The sequence below is a fragment of the Patella vulgata genome, chromosome 9 (assembly GCF_932274485.2).
Source record: "Patella vulgata chromosome 9, xgPatVulg1.2, whole genome shotgun sequence".
NCBI lineage: Eukaryota > Metazoa > Mollusca > Gastropoda > Patellidae > Patella > Patella vulgata.
In genome coordinates this window covers 45,806,226-45,822,773 of record NC_065887.2, presented here as the reverse complement: position 1 = coordinate 45,822,773, position 16,548 = coordinate 45,806,226, and the positions used below count along the sequence as shown (strand labels likewise).

General features: G+C 37.9%; 1 long non-coding RNA gene across 1 annotated transcript; it reads left to right on the top strand.

Moving 5' to 3' along the window:
• The first annotated feature begins 932 nt into the window (after positions 1-932).
• On the top strand, positions 933-3,047 carry LOC126832561 (uncharacterized). The gene is made up of 4 exons (XR_007684756.2): positions 933-1,003; positions 1,165-1,202; positions 1,866-2,063; positions 2,850-3,047. It is a non-coding gene; the product is annotated as an uncharacterized LOC126832561 (long non-coding RNA).
• Positions 3,048-16,548: the final 13,501 nt, after the last annotated feature.

Sequence of the window (16,548 nt, the reverse complement as noted above, 5' to 3'; positions counted from 1 at the left end):
GAGTCTACTCATTGTCGAATTCCACTGCTAAGTGTTCTTTTACGTGCATATCAATGGTCAAGTGTCATTTTGCCAGTAAAGTGGTGATTCCTTGTACTTTTCTGTAAAGTATTCTGTTGCATCATTCCAATGTATACACGGGTGAAGCGCGGGTTTTTTCATACAATTCGAACGACTAGACACCCCAACCCCGACGACACCATTCGTTGATGGCGGCTTCTCGGGAAGAATAAAACTTAAATCTTAGAACAATAGAAACACACTAGAACTACAATTCTTTATGATTTAATTTGTATACAGATTGGGAACAACATCTCACCTAGAACTACAGTACAACATCTCACCTAGAACATCTCACCTAGAACTACAGTACAACATCTCACCTAGAACTACAGTACAACATCTCACCTAGAACTACAGTTGAATGCAGATTGGGAACAAACATCTCACCTAGAACTACAGTTGAATGGGACTTCAGGGTTAAGGGATGAAATGGTATCTAAGATCATATCCTAGATACTTCATCTATTATGTTTCAGTGAAACCTAAAATTCTGTGCGAAATTTACTCGAGACACAAAAGTTTCATACGTAGATTAGGAGGGGAGCGAAGACGCGCGCGGAATGTTGGGACACTGATGGAGATTATACATTCGTATTTATATCATGCTCATGAATGAAATGGTATTTAATGGCACGTCAGTACCCACTGGACTATGACATGTTGACCAATGAATGTTTGAATGAAACAAATTATACATTGTTTCTACGTCATTCGATCAAACTGTTTATTTTCATGTGGAGGGAAATGTGAAATAAAGAATTGAGGTTTGAAATTTGAAGTGATCGTGTTACACCTGTTAAAACACACCTTAAAATGATTTTATCTTATCTGAGTTGTGACTATAATAAAGGTAAACACATTATCTTTACCTTACTACTGTGTGTTACATCTAATACCATGATGTATCTTGTTCTTCTTACAATCATCCTACTTACTACTGGTAACCAACATTTTTATTACAATTTGCCTGCATAGACTGTATACAGTTGTTAAATATGTTATAAGTTTTGTGTCATTTCATTGCTGTTGTCCGATCATCATTCTGCTTCAGTCTGTACCTGAACATGACTCTATTCATATCTAACTGTATTTATATTTCAGTGAATGGAGCCGTTATTGGAAATAATCTCCTGAGCTCCGTGAGTGTTGATGATTCTATTGGTCGGAATTAAGCATAAGGCACAGTTACATTAGGGGTCTCTGTACCATTTATTTGATTGGGTTGGGCGGCTGTTTTTACTTTGTGTGCCGACCTAATGCCCTGTTTATTAACCCACCTTTGTGGGAACTTCTGGTATAAGTTCTCAACAAGGGCACATCAAGTTTTATACAATAACTAAATTAACCATACAATAACTACATTAACCATACAATAACCATACAATAACTCTCTCTTTTAGTTTCTAATTACCTCCCCTTATCGTGTAGTTCGACTACAGATTCCACTGAATTTATAAAAATTTGAACCCAGTCCAACTTGTTATTTAAAGCTATAGGTACCCACAGAACAACTTAATGCGAAAGTAAAAGTAAAAATCGCACAATGGGAACGGTAAGGTGTGCGCTTTAAGTTATCAACAATACCTTTAATTTATCAACAAAACCTTTAAATTATCAACAATACCTTTAATTATCAACAATACCTTTAATTTGCTTAAAGTCTGTAATCATGAATTTCTGTTGTAGACTGTGTGTTTAATATTAGATCTTGGTGTAATGATAAACTGCCCTATTGTGGACTGTGCCTTTAATATGATGTGTTTAGGCTCTGATGTAATGACCCATGTAACTTATATTTATAGTTAAGAATCTGTCCTATTGTGGATTGTGCCTTTAATGTGATGTGTCTAGATTCTGGTGTTATGACACATACAAGTTATTTTAACATTAATGGTATGAAATGTGCCGGTTGTCCAACCTGTAGCAGACTACCTATTGATGTGATTGCCAAAAGAGCGTCAATTCTTACTACTGATTCACCTATAAAACTCGACCCAGTTGTAAGTACAATACTACAGATGTAATTCTACGTGTCTAAGGATAATAAATTAATACAACAGAAGCAGGTTCTATTTAACTAAAAGCTTTGAATGTCTGTATTTACAACACAATAGGGGCGAATTCTAACATAATTTGTACATCCTTTACAAAACTGACACTTCTGGGGCTAGATTCTCTTGGAAGTTATAACACCATTCTTATTCAAGTTGAGTTTACATTCGTTACAATTGATTGCATGCCACCATCTTTAATTGTATAAGTTTGTTAAAATATAAATGATTCTGGAATCTTTTAATACAATCAATCCCATTCATTATTCAATGTTTTAAAATGTAAAAACATTATGGAAATTAATATTGCATATAATATTTACATTCGATCATGGGGTTGAACGTGATATCGCAGACAAGACATGATGGTTTTTTTTTAAGATACTTATGTAGCATTTCCCTTGATTTTCGTTATGACAATAACGTCTCTCTTGTCATTCATGACGTCAACTGTCACATTATCGCCATTCAGACGACGACCACAGTCAAGACCAGCTGTATTACGTCTCTCTTGTAAATTATTATTTGTTTTTGTTTTGAGTGAAGGCTATATTATTACAGGCCCAGGACTATACAGTGCAATGAACACTATTCACTTGATTTGTTATTTGTTGTTTGTTTGCTTCTTATGTAATGTTTGTCTCTTTTGTCTGCAGGTTTATCTTGTAGATTTTGTTTTGTGTGTAGTGTGGTCCTCCTTTATTTACTATTAGCTAAATACTTTTGATCCTTCAGAAAATAATCCATCTCAACATGTGTCCAATGACCATGTGTGCTTATCCCGGCTCATGCAAACCATCTGAATACATCCAGAATTATTTTGATTGGAATGGTAAAAGATGTCCTGGATGTGTCAGCTGTCCATCAAATCTGGTAGTGAATCCAGTGTAGAAGATGTACTAATGTTGGAAAATAAAATATTCCAATAAGCTTGATATTTTTGTTCATAAAAATACGTTTTAAAAGACAGATTATGGAGTTGGTTTTCGGTGGGGTAGGGTGCAGTTTTTATGAACACCAGCGTCAACCAGACTACCTTGATTCATTTGACTCCGTGTTCTTAAATTATACTGTAGTTCCTATAGCCCTCCGTCATTACGATGGTCTAAAGGTAGTCCACTTCTTCAGAAACACTAGATCATTCACTGATTTATAATGGAGTTGTGACCAGGTTTTCATGACGAAACCACTAGTTTAGATTTCTACAAATCCAACATGCCTTTTAGGTGTGCCCGAATTATAGCTCTCTGTCTGTTAGGTGTGCCCGGATTAAAGCTCTGTCTGTTAGGTGTGCCCGGATTAAAGCTCTGCCTGTTAGGTGTGCTCGGATTAAAGCTCTGCTGTACATATAAGGCCATCAGAGTATGGTGCACGCTATGAACTCTTCTCTCAAGACACTGGACTATATTTTAATATGGTTATACATTGTGTTCGATCTATAACTCACCACACACTTACGATTATTTGTGGGCCTCAAGGCAAGCACTGCCAGTTTCCAAAAACGAAATGGAAGAGGAACGTCTGTGCTACACAACTAAACATTTGTGAAAAGAAAGTTAGAAGTGAGTCTAGGATTAAAAGCCAAATCTGATGGATATATAGGAAATATCTATCGGCCTCAATTCCACGTCTTGTCAACGTAATACGTCAGTTATTTTGAGACAAAGGCGTGGTCTGCATTGCTAGGAAGGGGAATTTTGTCAGGGCAATAGTGTTCTTTAACATCCACTCGACACTCGGCAAACCTCGGCAGATTCCGTTTTTCTACACTGCCTCGTTGTATGACGGTAAGTGATATGTACCTACGCCTATACAATTGCGATGCGGCACCGGTTTACTTATTAGGAAAACTTGCCGCTTTTAAAAAGAAGTTATCAAAATTGCGTCGTTCGAAGCGTGTGTAGAATTTTCAGTGCACTTGAAAGAAAAACAGTTTCAGACTTTGAAATATTTGTATGATAAAACATTCTTCAAAGGCGTCGTCATGGGCAACGCCGTTGGTAATCCGGGAACGTGAAAGTAGATCCAATGGCGGACTTCGTAATACAGCCAACGTTTGATGAAGGGTACTGGAATCTGCACTCGAATGTGTATAGAGTGGTCTTAAGTCCCACCCAAACGAATGGAACCCTGTCCTTGTCACCACCTCTGATAAGTGGAAGCCGGTTTTTAAAGAAAGCGGCCCCTAGGAGAGACGGGTGTCCATAGTGATGTTGTTTGTTGCTAGCGATATGGAAATGTCTGTAGTTCAGTATATGACACGTCATGTATGATATACTAACAGATGTGGCTTATCTCTGTCGTCCTATATTTATATATAAAAACATATCTACAATAATTCAAGATTATATGATCATCACAGCTCTCTGTCTAGTTACAGGTAAAATTTACACCTTTATTCCAGATAAACAATGTAAAATCATTCTATAAAAACACGTCATTGTACGGCTCTTTTCCATTTGATCATAGATCCGGAAAGCGCTGAGGTGGTTGGAATAATGGTTCTATCGTATCATAGACCTTTCTGATGAACCAGTGACCAGGATGCTCTGCCCCATAGAACCCTCATTATATACGTAGGCGTACGAGCCAGGGGGGGGGGGGGGGGCAGCTGCACCCTAACTTTCGCGTAATCTGACTTTTCGGGCAGACGGATAAAGTGGAAAAAAATTGATTTCATCTACTTGGCAAAATAAAGTGCCCGAAATCTAATAAAATACTAATTTTATTTTTCTTTTAATTGAATACGACGAATTTGTACTGAATTTGTGAATGCAGTTGCAACAGTCTGTTTGGATGGTAGGATTTCAGGTCGGTAGAGAGTGGCATTTCGGTTACAAAACAACTGGACAACTTTGAGGTTGCTTAACTCATGGGCTAGAATAGCAGAAAACCACATTTGTGGCGGCTAAATTTTCAAAATTTTCTCCGGGAGTACGAAGCCCCGATGCCCCGCGACTATTAGTTGTTTTGGATTCATGTCAGCCAGGTAGGCAATATTGGACCACATTGCTGTTGATGTATTCACGTTCATGGGCTGGAATAGCCGGAAAACGCCTTTGCGGCAGTTAAATTTTAAAAAATTTCTTCTCACTATCCCATCTTCGCTGACTGTAAACGATTGATTGGAATTCGAGTCAGCCACCTTACTTAGGCTATATCAGACCACTTTGCAGTTGCTTTGTTCACGGGTTGGAATACCAGGAAAACACGTTTGCGGCTGTCAATTATTCCAAAATTTTCTTGGAAGTCCATACACGGTAAGCTCCGCTCCTTCGCCTCTTACAGAAGACTGGCGCCGCTGTCTGTAAATCCGAAATTTTTTCGGGCATTTCGAGTTCTGTTCCCCGTTTCTGTCATCTAGCCCGTATGCCCTGTTTCCCCTTTCTGTCATCTAGCCCGTACGCCTATGATTATAAAGTTTGATGTGAATATTTCAGTAAATAGTCTTGCCATTGGAAAAGATATTCTACACACGGTATGTAAATATTTCTAAACCGACTTTATTCAAATTCTCATTCAGAGTATACTCAATGTCGAATCTCTGGGAACCTATAGTTCTGTCATGCCCTTTTTGTATTACCGAACGATTTATCCTAGCATTTACAACTATCCTAGTATTTACACACAAAACTACCCTAGTATTAACAAAACTATCCCAGTAATACAAATGATCGCTCCCTATCCGCGATGAATATACTTATTATCTGTTTTAAGGAAAAACACTGAACTAGAACACATAAATTTGAATAGTTTAGTCTCTGTTTTAATTGGTTGAGAACATGGGTTGAAAATGTTTGTTATTTTATTTTATAGTTGAGAATTTGTCCGATTATCGACTGTATACAGATGCAATGTCTTGAAACTGGTTTATCTATAAAACAAACTCATTTTGAATTCAATGGTATGAAATGTCCTGGTTGTCCAACTTGTTCCACCAGAACTTTAACAGATATAAAAAGAGATGTCGCTCTACCTATTAAAAATCCTTTCTCTGTAAGTTTTTTGATACCGACGGAGTAAAAACAATTATTTGCCCCTGAATCTGATTATGTCTATTATATGACTGTCAATAATAACTAGACAAGCCCCTGGCTTCCACCATGTTTATAATAACAATTACTAGTATTGAAATAAACTACATAAGTTTCTACTTTTGCATCAAAATGAAACTAAACATGCTGTTGCTGTATGTCCTCCATCTTCTGAACGCTGATATTTTTCTCTGGAAGTTTTCTATTCTCATTCAGTATTTTGAATATTTTCAGGAATGGCCGATGATTTGTCCAATTCCAATTTGTAGATCGCCAGGTTACTGTAGTCCATGGGAACTTATCCAGAATTATTTTAACATAGACGGTGTACAATGTCCTGCCTGCACTTATTGCCCCTCAGACCTTAAGGCCAATCCCGTTTAGATGACAAAATAAAATAAAATGTTAAACATTTATTGTTCTGTATTTTTATGAAGAAATACATGGTCCAGCTTCTTGTATCTGGAGGTGTGGTGGCTCAGTGAGTAAGATGCTGGCTTTCAGTGTTGGTCGAAAGATCCTCGGGATTTTCTGAGGTGGTTTCCCGTTGCCAGTGGTGCAGAACGGGGGGGGGGGGGCTGTAAAGATAAAATGGCTAGTCGTTCGGATATAACGATAAACGAACCCTTAACACAAAGTGGCGATATCAGGGCAAAATTTCCCCCATTAGCCAAATCGGTGCAGAGTAGTGGGACATTAAATCTCATTTCCTTTTGTTTATAAATATCACATTTATCGTAGAGGTGCAGGCAAAGGAAACCTTATGTTTTACACGTACATTACTCGAATATTTCATTTTTATTACCTGGAAATGGTCAGAAATATGTCATTGAGCCACCTTGTGATATTACCTGTCCATAGCCGGATATATGTCATTGAGCCACCTAGTGATATTACCTGTCCATAGCTGGATATATGTCACCTTGTTTCATTTCAAAACAAATCTTATTATCAACATATTAAACTCTCTAAACCTTTCAATAGTGCCTTCAACAAACAAAGGTAAGTACAATTGTGGCTAGGATGACGTGTTTGGAAAGGTAAGTATGACTGTGGCTAGGATGACGTGTTTGGAAAGGTAAGTATGACTGTGGCTAGGATGACGTGTTTGGAAAGGTAAGTAGGATTGTGGCTAGGACGACGTGTTTGGAAAGGTAAGTATGACTGTGGCCAGGATGACGTGTTTGGAAAGGTAAGTATATGACTGTGGCTAGGATGACGTGTTTGGAAAGGTAAGTAGGATTGTGACTAATTACAAAGGTGTCTCTGGTTGGTCAGCATTAACTAAGCATTGTTTTTTTACATGTATCTTGTCATATATTTTATCATTACTTGATAATTGATTGAGACGCCTATAGTTGAAACGTCGCCCAGTAACAAGCATTAATTGTTGTGACCTGTATAATTACTAAATACCACTGAAATAACTTGTTGTCTATAGTTGTTCGCCGATGGTTATCTCGCCGAAAACCAAGTTTACATAAAGTTGACATAAAGTTCATGTCATATTATGATTGTTATTGATTTTATTATTGATTTTTATCAACCTTAGAGAAGTGACTATGTAAACGATATAATCCGAAATGGGAGTCAATGGGACAGAATTGTGAGAGTGAATAGTAGTGCTACTACTAACAGGGCGGTTCACTATAACCGTGAATATGATAGTGCTGAGGTATCATAAGACCACAGATCAGGAGTGGGAGAATGATGATATAACGGAATCGAGAAACAATTCAGATAATATTAATTTGAGACTGGGTCTGAGGGGACTTTATCTCATGGCATGGGGGTCTGAATTCACGCCTAGTAATACTTTTCCTTTGACTGGTCAGGGGCCACCTCACACCGGCGGAAGTAGGTCAATAGTTTTGTTCATTAACGTATATATTATATGAACAATAATATACGTCATTGAGTCTGCATCCATATTACTAATCTAATAGATCAGGGTCCGTATTCAAAGGATATTTTAAGTCTAAATTGGTCACTTAACTACTAGCTTTCACTTAAATATACGTAATTTCCTGTAAGGTAAAGGTAAGTGGGATTCAAAGGCAGTGTTATGTATAGAATTTTCCCTTAAAGTTAATCTGCCTTAACTTATAAGTGTTTAGTCTTTTAGTGGTATTCAAAGGCCAGTTTAAGTGAGAAATATCCACTTAACTTTAAGTAACCTATGGGAGGTACCTTAAAGTTAAATGAGATTATAAGGACTTCTTTTAACCGGAGTACACAATGTAATAGCAGTCCCGTAATGGCGATTTTAAAAGTTAGGGAATTGAGATTTGAACAAAGACAGTATCGCTGAGCGTAGCTGGCATCAAACCTTTTTATTTTTTCATCATCAGCTTTGATTTTGTACAGAGCCGTAATAGTGTTAAGTTACTACCACCGAAATGGTGACGGTTTTTTCCCCCGATCATCTATCATGTTCATAATGCTTAAACAATCATGTTTTCTACGACTGTCATATACTATTCAAAAAAAGTAGGGGATATTTGATTTTTAAGTGTTATTAAAGTCACCTAATGAAACTAACGAAGAAACAAATGACAAAATGAAATGAAGTTCACATTCATCGATTTATTCTAAATGATCGTTAGACTAAGTAAGGCACAGACTGACCATTATAAGGGTAAAATGATACCCGGGGTCAAACAGCAAAGTTACCACAGCATCACAACCAAGTCAGTAACGGGTAAATCCTCCTCTGTTTGCCAAACAAGCATTGATCCGACGTGGCATACTCCTAATGAGACGTCTAAGGTCATTTTGGTCCAGATTGTCCCATTCCTGTTGCAACGCAGCAGCAAGTTCTTGGTCATTGGCAGGACGCTGTTGACGTTGACGTAACCTCTGTCCAAGCATGTCCCAGACATGCTCGATGGGGGAGAAGTCGGGACTCAGTGCTGGCCAAGGTAATGTGGTGATGTTCTGTTGTTGGAGGTAACCTGTAACGATCCTGGCCCTGTGACATCTTGCGTTGTCATCCTGGAAGATGAAACGGCGGCCATGACGTCGTGCGAACGGCACAACATGGACTGCCAAGATGTTGTCCCGGTAGTACTGGCCTGTAACACGCCCTGCAACAACATGTAAAGCCGTTCTTCCACACCATAACAGAATCACCCCCAAATCGATCATGTCTGATGACGTTAACGTCTTGGAAGCGCTCGTTTCGACGACGCCACACCCTCCTACGTCTGTCAAAAAAATCAACAGTGAACCTTGACTCATCTGAAAACATCACATTGCTCCAGCGTCGATTATCCCAGTGTTGACGATCCCTACACCAACGACGTCTTGCCTGAATGTGATGATCTCTCAAACAAGGGATCACGCGAGGACGTCGGGCGCGAAGGTGACCCCTATGCAGTCGATTCCGAATCGTCTGGCCACTCACTCTCACACCAGTGTCTGTTTGAAGACGAGCGCTGATCTGATTTGCTGTGATGACACGATTTCTCAAGGCCAAGGTACGGATAAATCGACCCTGGGCTTGAGTTGTCGCCCTTGGTCGACCTGAGCGTGGTCTGTCCTGTACAGATTGTGTATCACGGTATCTGGACCATAGCCTGCTTATGACAGACTGAGAAACATTCATCGTCCGCGCCATAACCGCCTGTGTTGTGCCGATCTGTAGCATGCCAAGGGCACGTAACCTTTCATTTTGGGTAAGCCGACGCATATCAAAATTTGTTTTCTGGTCACTAAAACAATTAAACTGATGTTTCCACCCTGGAATTCAATGCCACAATGACTGTAACATTCAAAGTCAGGGTCGTGCAAATCTTGGGTTGGACCCCATGATGATCCCAAGCATCACCTGCATTCCATGTGGTAGCTATTGGTGCGTTTGGGCGTCACATGTAACTGGAAATGTTTCTTCTGTTAGGTTCTATAGTGACTTTTTTCGTAGTCATTTGCATATTTTAGTATTATGCCCCCAAAATCAAATATCCCCTACTTTTTTTGAATAGTATATAATAAAGTTTAATGCGTTAAATTTGTTTGTAAATTTCACATTGCGATGACATTCCATTGTAGTTTTGATTGCTACATGTTCTTGTCTTCGTTTGTATACGTTTACACATATATGATGATGACAGCTGACCGAAGCGTGCCACCAATGGTTTACAATTAATTTCTAGTGTTACCTATTGGCTTTTAATCGTACACGCAATGTACCGTGTACCGCCATGGCCAGAAATTTGGGATTCTAAAGTGTAGCAACTGTTACAATAGTTCAGCTCTGAACGTAGGTCTATTACACTCGACCTCTACGTTCAGGGATCCTTCTATTGTATCCTTGTCGACCAGATTTGGTTTCCCAGTCAATTTTACTGGGCAACTTTTTACTGCTAAACGGTCGCGTGTCAGTCCCTGTGAACGCCTGAACAATATAAATGAACATCTTAGTGAGAAAATAAGACCTTGCTTACCTGGCTAGAGTCAGTATGAGCGACACAACACGCTGTTGAAAAATACGTCTCCGTCTTCTAACTGACTTGGCGGACATCATTGAAAGGGTAACGCACAAATTTAAGAACTCGGCCATATAAGATGAAACGAAATTTAGGTAAGCCTGGGAGAAAAAAAATGAAATCTTTGAAAAGTTGAGAATCTTCAGTGATTTATTGCTTTGCCTAGCTAAATTACAATAATTTACAATCAAATTCTTTCAAAAATCCCAATTTTTTCGCACCAGGCTTACCTAAATTACGGATGCGTACTATCATATTCATAATATATCATAAATTATAGTCGTACTATTTTGGTGCGTTATAATATAACCAATATTTTCCTAGTAATAACAACTAAGATTTTGATAGAGTATAGTGGTGCTCTTAAAGCGAGAATTTTATTTTTTCTAAGAAAGTCAAAACATAATTATTTCTATGTCTTTTGCTCAATAGGTTATCAAATCACTATTATTTCCCACCCTTAAAAATCTATGACACAGGATATAACACAATTACTTCCCCTGTTTTGCTATTGACAACATGGGGCAGCCATTTTCCAACGTTGGAATTTGAAGTTAAAAATGATATTTTTGCCAATTTCTCAGCTAGCAATAGCTAATTATAGGATTAATAGGATTATTCTTTAACAAGGTAGGACTGTTTATGGATACCATCTATTTTAAGGCTTTATTTTAATACATTTTAAAAATATAACTTGAAAATTTGCAATTGCAACTTTAAGGGGACATAACTTGCGTGCGACGTGAGTAATTCATGATCTTTGGCAGTGGAGGTTATTCCGTAAGTTAAAAATTCACGCTTTTTGGCTAGTGTTGGTATTCCATATTTTAAGTCTGCAGTTAAAGGACAATATTGGTGCCAGTCATTATCACATATGTGATAGAGCTGGTTAAACACATTCCAAATATAATTTTAACTCAGATCATTGCTGCGATAGCTGAGTAATACAGGTTTCTTGAATCGGAAGTGACGAACGCCAAAGGAAAACACGCGTCATCCCTCTATATAACTGACTGATGTGACGAGTGATAACAGATATCCGGTCGAATTTTTGCCCACTAATAATTCCTTCGAAGACCAAAAGTTGTTGTGTGAGACTGTGAGAGGATATCTGACAATTCATAAAGAAGTGAAATGGAATGTTCTAACACAATCAGCTACCCTCATTCGTGGATTCCTAAGGATAACCACCGCTATTTCGGTTCATCGTGTTACATTATAAGACATTTTATGTTCTAAATAAAATTTATAAATAATGTTTTAAATTTTATATTATAGTAATAACACTTCCGACTTTGTTTTAGAAATACAGAAAATATTGATATTAATGCTTACCTCATCGATTGCATAACAATTGTCTGTACAATAATACCTCCATGTATAATATGCTATGTGTCCTGCTCATCCATAACTATCACCGTCTTCATACGTCCCTTACAAACATGGCCCCACGATCCTGTAAATGAGAGGAGAATTATTAAGTTTATACTTTTGTATATTCTAAATTTCCAGACTACATCTAATCTCAAACAGTTTATATTCTTTAACCAACACCGTCACTATTTTCAAACTTACAATAATAATCCTGTAAAATAGAATTGTTCCAAATTACAATCTGTTTATACAATCTGTTTATGGACTCTTAAAAAAGACAGCATGTTTTACTTTTGTCTTTTGTCTTATATTACCTAAGAATATTAAAATCTACTAATGGTGATGTATAACTCACCTGTATTCGTAAACTTTCTAGACCCCACTATCAACAATACATCTAAGTTTATCATAGAAACACGTTATACAAGATTATCTTTACTGGACTCTCATGAGAAATTTGCAATACGTTAAGGGCATTAAAAATCTAAGATAAACAAAATATCAGAATATATTAAATATAGCACCCCTTAGTAAGCAAATGCAGTGAAAAACATGCAAAAAAAAAAAAAAAAAGAAAAAAAAAAGAAAAAAAGAATGTTAGTTGCCTAAAGGAGATGTGGGATTGATGCCATATTAATATATCCCAATTTAATTACTCCCCATATCTATAATTTTCAACCCAAAAAACCTATTAATACATCATGGAAAACTTCAGATGATATTTACAAACGAATCTGGTGCACAAGCCAAGCTTATAGTTATACAACAAGCCAAAATATAAAGACAGACCCAGTATAAGATAAATAATAACGTGTGTGGACCTCTCTATGATACCATAAACTTCTTGTCTCCTTTAGTGTAATCTGAAAATAAAAACCCATGAAGTTATATTAGCATTAAAGCTTTTCCTAAACTCAAAGCAATATGCCAATCGATTGACAAATTCATTGGTGTTGTAAAAATTAGGGTCACTCGCAACTAGCACTGGGTCTCTATTACCTATCTGTCTACAAATCCCTTTTCCTATCTGGCCCAGGATGGCCGGACCACAGAGTGGCCGGAGTGTAGGCAAATTGGGTCAAGGTGTACGTATTTACAGGAAGTTAAATTCACGCTACACTAAGCAGCTATTACTATACTATTTAAGCAGCTAACATGCAACATATAAGCATATATATATACAATCAAGCAATAGAAAGATAAGTAAAGCTATCTACTCACTAATATCCAAGAATATAAACACAAAAAGCACCCCTAGGCTCTACTAATCTGTAGGCCCTAGTCTAGAAGCAAGTGGGATGCATAGACCAGTAGGCTACCTGGGCACGGTTCCTAGAAAATTCTTAAAGTAAGCACAAAGCCGTGCTTCACTTTTTCTTACGTTAGAAACTTATAAAAAACCGTCCCTATAAAATTTTCAAGACCATTCTTACGTAAGCCCAAGTCAAGTATAAGTCTAAGCACATTGTGACTGGTAAAGTTTACCATAAACTGAGACTACGATGCTCTTTAACGTCACAAAAACAACTTTGGTATGCGAATTACGTCATAAATTTGTCGTCTGCTTCATTGACGTCATATATGGTTCATTTCGATGCATTTGACATGTCCCCTATACACATATAAAATGTGCCACAAGATAAAAAAAGAATAATTGTGAGAGCGCCTGATCTTAAGTAGCCCGTGTGTTTGTAGCCTATTGTTTACTAATTGGCAAATAAATAAAATGGTTTCAGGGTAGGCCTAGAAGCGAAATTTTCTATAGCATTCTTAATTTGAAATTTCTTCTGGAGAAGGATTTTCTCTGTCTTGTAATTATCTCTTTGGTATCAAAAGGTGTCGAAAATGCCGTCGAATAACTCTACGGTCAGCCATCTTTTTGCAAAGTCTACTTAAATCTAAGCACAAGAACGTGCTTAAGAATTTTCTAGGAATCGGGCCCTGCTCAAGTTTACAATAGTGTTGAAGGATTACACTTACGAATATTGTCAGTAACATTGGACTAGACCTGTCTCATAGGTCAGATTAGTCCGATATAGGACGGAAAATATTTCTAAGTAGTTTGGCGAAAATACTGTAATGTGGTGAAGATCTTTTATTTAAAAAAATGTTGCTTACCCAAAGAAGAACTATACTGAGCGCCATGGAAAACGCATCATAGTTTTTCGTATAACAAAATGATCCTGTAAACATATCTGATTTATTTTGCTTCTTATTGTGAACAATATTCAAATGGGAACACATCAATAACAACACATTTGTACACTTATGGATGTTTAATCTGTAATCAACGGTACAAAGTCAGAGGGGTCAAAACCAAAAGTACAACACAGATGTCAGTAGCGCGTGTGTCCTCCACGGGCTCTTACACACGCTGTGCAGCGACGTCGCATGGAATTTACCAATGTTTGAAAGAAGGCCTGGAGCAAATTGTTCCATTCTTGGACAAGAGCAGCTTCTAAAGCAGCAATGGTGTGCATCTGTGGTCTCCGATACAGACGGCGTCCAATCTCATCCCAGACATGTTCTTTCGGTGCCATGTCCAGCCCAAGACATTGATGTTGTTAGCAGCCAGGTAGTCCATACTAAAACGGGCGGTATGCGGACGTGCATTATCCTGTTGGAAGTGCTGAAGTTGTGGGTGCGCTCGAAACATCGGAACAACAATTGGTTGCAAGACATCATCACGGTAGGCTACAGCATTAACGCGACCCCTGCAAATGTGTAGGGCGGTCCGGTGATGAATTGTGAAGCCTTCCCACACCATTACACTTCCCCCATCCCATCGATTCGTTTCGAAGACGCAGCAGTCTGCAGGACGTTCCCCAAGACGTCCCCACACACGTTGACGGCCATCAGCGTGATAAAGATGAAAACGACTCTCATCACTGAAGAGCACACTTTGCCAGTCTACTCTTCTCCATATCTGGTGTCCTTGAGCCCATATCAATTCCTTCACAAGTCCAACAACAAATCACGACAGATTGACGTTTCACAGTTCATGTACTGCACATTAAGTTGAAACATGCTTTTAAAGGGCTCACACACAATGCTGCACGTGAATATTGGGTTTATCATGCCGCCATTGTTCGACCGGTAACAGGAGATATGTCTGTAATATGCAATAGAAACATGGATATGTTAGTAAATAAACTGGTTAATTCATGTGAGGTGAGCGTTAATCAGAAAATTCTTCACATTTTGTCCCTTGATTTGTGTACCTTGTGAAAGCTGGCACTTCCCCTTTATAATGTCTCACACTATTCATTTCCGGGTATTCAAATCCTACATTGAAAACCTGTTGCTTAATAAAAACAGAGCCAATTATGAGACTAACACACGTACTGCGCATATGCTATTGGTGATAAAAAAAAAAGACTTTTGCGCCATTTTGCAGGTCCAGTTTAACCCTTGTCGGTTCACGTGGGGTCTCCGTGGACCCCATGCACATGTTTTATGGTGTTCTGTAACAACTACTGGGTACAACTTTCTGAAATTCAGTGACTTTGTGGCCTATACATTTTAACACGTAGCAAAGAGATCGGTATTCATGTGCTTCCCACATGCAGAGTTATGTCACATGCAAATCAGGGCCCGATTCCTAGAAAATTCTTAAGCACGTACTTGTGCTTAGATTTTAAGTAGACTTTGCATTTAAGTAAACTTACCTTATTTTGTGTTCCCAGAAAATTCTTAAGAACGTTCTTGTGCTTACAATGAAGTCTACTTAAAATCTAAGCACAAGAACGTTATTATGCGTTTCAAGAAAAAACTTAAGCACAACTTCGTTCTTAAACATAGTCAATCAAGTCCCAAGCAAAGTATAGGGCTTGCTTACCAACCTTAAGTCTGTTTCTGCTTCAAAAAAATGGCTGACCGTTGAGTTATTCGACGGCATTTTCGACTACAAACACACAGGCTGCTTTGAGATCAGGCGCTCTCACAATTATTCAGTTAGTTTGTATGTGTTTGCGGGTTTTTTTTTATCTTGTGGCACATTTTATATGTGTATAGGGGACATGTCAAATGCATCTAAATCAACCATGTATATATATGACTTCAATGAAGCAGACGACAAATTTATGACGTAATTCGCATACCAAAGTTGTTTTTATGACGTTAAAGAGCGTCGTAGTTTCAGTTTTTAGTAAACTTTTCCAGTCACAATGTGCTTAGACTTATACTTGACTTGTGCTTACGTAAGAATTGTCTTGAGAATTTTCTAGGGACGGTATTTTTATAAGTTTCTTACGTAAGAAAAAGTGAAGCACGACTTTGTGCTTACTTTAAGAATTTTCTAGGAACCGGGCCCAGGTCCAACGGTTGAAGGGAACAGGGGGCCCAACCTAACCCCTAACTCACAGTAGTGATTTTGCTAATGTTTTTGCTGCCTGAAACCATATTGCGTAGGCCAGAGTATTCCCTCATTTAGCATCTGCATGTTACAAATACCAAAAATTAAATGATGAATTCCAAATATTGAATGTTTTTTGTATCAAGCGTGAATTGCCATTTTTAAATAGTTAAAACCTCTTCATC